At 62.2% G+C, this 5,230-nt stretch overlaps 1 protein-coding gene across 1 annotated transcript in view; it reads left to right on the top strand.

The window, feature by feature from the left end:
• Positions 1-6: 6 nt before the first annotated feature.
• STARD8 (StAR related lipid transfer domain containing 8) overlaps positions 7-5,230 on the top strand; it is a 49,261-nt gene continuing 44,037 nt past the window's right edge. The window contains exons 1-2 of the mRNA XM_026848706.1: positions 7-38; positions 3,868-3,901. The gene's annotated coding sequence lies outside the window, so the exon portion shown is untranslated. The remainder of the gene's footprint in view (positions 39-3,867; positions 3,902-5,230) is intronic.

Genomic DNA, 5,230 nt, shown 5'->3' with positions numbered 1-5,230 from the left:
TGCTGGATTTTTTCTGGACTTGCTTCAAAAGAGCCAAGGTAAGGAGCCGCCTGTTTAAATGCTGCCCATCTTTCGACACCCTCCTCGCTCCAGGAGAAGCTGCCAGAAGGGATGGCGGGGGGAGGCGTTTTGATTATTTTTTTTTTCCCCCCCTGCGCGCGGTGCCTGACGTCTGCTCTCCGGGGATGTCGTGCCTGCGCCCCACGTGCACGGGGCAGGTTAATTTTGGCCGGGCTGCGTGCGGGTGCGTTGGTCGGCCTGGCCTGTGGTCCCCCCTCCGCGATGGGACCCGCGGCCCCGAGCGTGGGCAAACGGGCTGGCTCGGAGCCTCGGCTCGCCCCGGGCCCGCGGCCGGCTCTGCCCATCTGGAGGGACGGGGCGGCTGCGAGCGGGATGACAAAGGAACAGGGAGACCGGAGGCCCCGAGTTTTTAATTTCCTGCAGCAGCGGTTCTTGTGGCATCTGGTATTTTTCATTTGGGTTTAATTCCTCATCTGCCGCCTCCATAACGGGCAAATCTCTGACTGCCCCCGCCTGTGACGGCGCATTTACCGTCTCCCTGCCTGCGCTGCGTGCTGGTAAGTGTGCCCGGTGGATCTTGGAGGTGGTGTTAGCGTGGATTTCTGGAGCTTCTGACTGGGACAAAACCACTAAAATCCCTTTCCAGCCAGTGCTGTACACTGGGCTGTGGCAGGCGAGTGGATGTGCCGTGGTGAAATGGATGAGGAATGCACGCTGTTCCCCCGGGGTTTCAATGCAAAGCTTAAAATAGTTGAGTCTAAAAATGACATTTGTGAAATTCATTAATAATATTAGTAGCTGTCTTGTCCCCGCTGTCTCCAGAGAGCTTAGCAAGTCCCTGTTAACCCTCCCGGCCCCTGTGAGCTCCTGCTGTCACTGCCACAGTGCTGATGGGACTGGGTCCTGCCTTCCCCCTTGCAGAGCTCCGGCTTGGCCCCCCGGGCTCTCCCCCTGCCCAGGGGGCTTCAGCAAAGCCAAGAGCAGCCAGCAGCCCCCTGGTAACCTCATGTCTGAGGATGGGCCCGCTGGCTGGGTGGCAGGGAGGGGGTGACGAGGTGCTGGGAGCTGTGGGATGGCTCCAGCCCTCGCTGTCCCCCCGCCTGCAGCTGCTCCTCTGTCTGCAGCCTCGGGCTCCCCACCCTGACACGTTCCCGGCCCCGCTGCCCGATGAGGGGGCCTCCCCCTCTGAACCCACTGGTTTTACTAATTAAGACAATATTTGTATCTGCTTCTTGCTTAGAAAAGAATTTTATAGGATGGGGACTGAGCGTGGGCAAGAGTCGTTTGTGGGTCTGGGAGCAACTTTGCCCTCTGGTTTTGGGGCTCTTTCCTCCCCACCGCCACCCCCGGGCACTGAGGTGTCACGGCCGGGGGCCTGTGGTGAGGGAGACTCCAGGCAGTTGGTGCCTCTGGAAGATGCTGGGCATGGGAGAGCTGGCGCCTTCGCTCGGAAGGGAGGGGCCCTGCCTGCGAACCCGGGCGCGAGGCCCTTGCTTCACCTCACCACCCTCAGCCACCCACTGTGGGGAGAAAGCAAACCTGCTTCAGTGGGTGCTGCCCTCGGGGCGGGGGCCCAGCAGCGCAGGACGGGGGATGCTGCCGAGCCAGGAGCTTCCCCCGTGCTCAGAGGCGAGGGCCAAAACGATGTTTCTGCTTTGTGCTTCCTCGTTAGCTCAGCCCACGAGGCTCACGTTGAATTCAGCATCGCACGGTGACGGGGGGCTCCTGCAGGTGCCCTGGTGCCAAGTTCAGGGGTGGTTGTGTTCTTCGTGCAGTTTCCTTTGGTTTTAATCATCCCGTTGCTCTGCCTGCAGCAACACGAGGTATTCTGGTGGACGCTTCATTTCTCTCTCCTCCGTCCATCGACAGACTGCCCTTCCCATATTTCCACTTCAGCTCCGCAGCAGCCACCCCCCCACCAGCACACGGGACCTGGCTGATCCCCACCCGCGTCCCAAAGTGCCGGACAAGTCCCCGTGGAGCGCGAGGCTCTGGGAGAGGAGCAGCAGGAGCAGCCCTGCGCGGCCAGCGCTGCGAGCTGCTCCCGGGGCTGAGCGGCTGGGTGGGCTCTGGAGCCCGGGAAGCCAAAGGGACAGAGGACACCGCCCTCCTGATTGCCCTTGGTGAACGCCGATGGCCTCGCGCGGGGCTGAGGCTTCTGCTTCAGCCCCGTTTCCCGTTTTTCTGCCTGTGCCGGTGTTGCTCAGCTACTTGCCGTGAACAGCAGAGGAATTTCTTGGAGGAGCAGAAACATGCAGGGCTCTGTCTGTGGGATTAAAGCTTGTGAGGTTAAATGAGGTGGAGCTGTGGCTGGTGGAAGATTTTATGGGGAAAAAGAAGGTGTTAGGGCCAGACCCTGCCCCGCTCTGCAGGCATCTACTGCATGTGCTGGCCGCAGGGCTGGTGTCCGCAGAGCGGGTGATAAGGGACATGATAGAGGTCCTGGTGATCATCTCCCTGCCCGAACATTTTTGGCTCTGATGTTCTCCGGTTGCTCACACGCTGCCAGTCTGGGGCTCGGGTGTCTGTGCAGGCTCTCCCTGAGCAGGACAGAGCTGAGCAGGCAGCAGCAGCAGCAGCTCCCGGCCCTTCTCTCCCGTGGGAACAGATTCCACTCTGCCAAACGGGCCGGAGGAGCCCGGTGAGCTCCCCGTGGCGCACACGGGCATGCTGCGGGGCTGACGGGCACCTCTCAGGCCGGTGCTGCCGCGAGAAGCCCGGCGGAGGGAGATGGTGAAGCCCATCTCCCCCTGGGTCACCCCCGGCCCCGCTGCCCCGGCAGGAAGAGGGGTCCCGGGTGGCCCGTGGGAAAGGCCGGCTCAGCGGCGCGCTGCATTCCTGCTGCGATCCCCGGCGCCCTCCTGGCACCTCCGGCCCCGCTCGGCGAGGCTGCGGCTGCACTGGGGGGGGCTGCCTGCGCCTGGAGCGGGGCCTCGGGAGGGTCCCGGGCAGCGCTGGGACCCTCCTGCTCCTCCACCTCCTCTGTGCCGGTTGTGCCCTGTGTGCCAGCAAGGCTCTGCCATCTGTAAATCCCATTTCCCTTGGCTTTGGCCCCGCAGAAGACCAGCCCCAGGCAAGGGGCAGCCCCTGCATGTGGTGCGCGTGGTCCCTTCCCCACCCTGGGTGCTACGCCTGGGGAGCCCAGCCTGCTTTCAGCTTGCTTTTTTTTTTTTCCCTTTCTTTATTCTTGGCTTTTTGTGCCTGCAGACACTCTGCTCCCAGACCTGCTAATGCGATTAAAACATGAACATCTCCTGTGCCATCTGTGCAGCCGCACAGGTACTGAGGGATGCATCTGGGGGGACCCCAGCCTGGTGCTTCCTCCGCCAGAGTGAAGGTCTGCCCCACCCAGGCTGCCCCAGTGCCCCCGGCACGGGAGCGGGGGCTGGCGGGAGCACCGTGGTCTGCATGCCCAGAGGTAGAGACCGCGTCCTCCCGGCCTGGTTTGATCCCTTGCTGTGGACCTGGCAGCCCTCGCCTGCCTACCCGTCCCCTCTCTGGAGATTTTGCAGAGTCCTTTTCAAGCTGTCAGGCAGAGAGGTCTGTCTCTCCACCCCCTCCGGGTGCAGAGCCCCTGCTCCCCCTTCGATGGCTCCCAGCAGGCCAGGAGCTGCGGTGATGGGCGCTTGGTGTCGGCCCCGATGGCTCCGATGCCCTCGGGACAGCCCTTTGCCAGGGCTCTGCTCATTGTCCTCAGAGCCCGAGCCTGCGAGGCGGGTCCCAGCTCCTCTCTGGCAGAAAGGCTGGAGTGGGAGCCGAGCCCCCGTGTCAGTGGTGGGAGTCTGTGAATGTCAAAATCAAAACCATAACAAAATGATTTCTGATCTTTTTCTTTTCTTTTCACAGTGTTTCACGCTGCTAGAAGATAAAAAAGATGCAGGTAAGCTGCGACACTGTTTTTTCGGGGCAGGAATGCCCTCGCTGCGGGGCGGGCAGGGGTTAAGAAGAGAACCAACCCTGGGCTTCTGGTTTCTTCAGCCAGCAGCACGCTTTTCCCCTCAAACTACTGTTTTTCAAAGGTGTGTCAAAGGCAGCCGGCATGAGGCAGTGCTGGCCAGGGCACCCGCCGAGCCCCAGGGGTGCGGGAGGGACCCCCCAAGCCATGCCCAGCCCCTCCCTCACCCCATCCTTTCCCCGCCCTGGCTGCGAGCGAGGTATGTCGGGGTAAGCCTCAGCGGTGTGAAATCCCGGCACAGCCCAGCCCGGTGCCACCTCTGCTCCCCATTCCTTTTCAATTCTTCTCCTCTTTGTGGTGAACAACTCCGTGCTCTGCACAGGAGCTCACCAGGAGCTCCAGAGCCTGGAAGCTGCCACGCCATGGGATGGCGGGGGTCTCCCCCGGCGTGGAGCCCCCTGAGCTTTGCGTGACTGAGATGTCACTGAGATGTCACTGAGATGACTGGAATGACCCGTGGTGGTTGTACGTGCGTCCGTGGCTGGTTCTGCCCTGACCGACCCTCTGCGAAGGCTGGGGAGAGGCTGGGGGTGGGGGCCACCCTGCCGCGGGGGGCTCCTGTGCTAGGGAGGCCGGAGGCTGCGGGAGGAGGAGGAGGAGGAGGAGGAGGACGTGTGTGCCTGCACAGCTGGGGCTTGTGGGCTCTGGGGTGGGGCAGAGCCGTTCCAGGACACCTCGTTTTAAGAGCAGCGTGGGCCCCTGCTGCCAATCGTGTCCGAAGTGGCGTTGCTGGGCCTGGCTGCTGCTCTGCTGGCCACGAGGAAACGCGCCGGATCTTGCTTCGTCCTCCTGTTCCACCCTGGAGAAGCAGCCCCGCTGCCCAGCCCGTGGGCCGGATGGGCAGAGCTCCTGCATTTTGTGATCTGGTTGGTGTAACGGAGGCTCTTGGCTCAGCGACACCTCCAGAAGTGAACCTGGCCGGGTCCTGAGCAGCTCTGGAAGCGAAGGGACCCCGAGTGCCCCCCTGCCTGGTGTCGGCTCCTCTGCTTTTTGGAAACGCGGGATGTGCCCGGGGATCTCCGAGCAGTTCCCTGAACTGGAGGGCAATGACCCAGCCTCTTCTTTTCACCCATGTAAGGGTTAGGTGAGCTCTGAGCCCTGCTGGCCCCGGAGCACGGGAAAGCTCTGGGCAACAAAAGGTGCTTTGTGAGCGGAGCTCCAGAGGTGATCCTGGGTGGTCTGTCCTGCCCTTTCGCAGGAGAGAGTAACAATATGAATATCAAGAGCTTGTTAAAAAGGGCTGAAGAGCCTTGT

This window comes from Athene cunicularia, assembly GCF_003259725.1.
Source record: "Athene cunicularia isolate RWA chromosome 4 unlocalized genomic scaffold, athCun1 chr4_part3, whole genome shotgun sequence".
In the NCBI taxonomy this organism is placed as follows: domain Eukaryota; kingdom Metazoa; phylum Chordata; class Aves; order Strigiformes; family Strigidae; genus Athene; species Athene cunicularia.
Note: the sequence above shows the minus strand (reverse complement) of the source record. Positions and strands in the feature narration are given on the sequence as shown.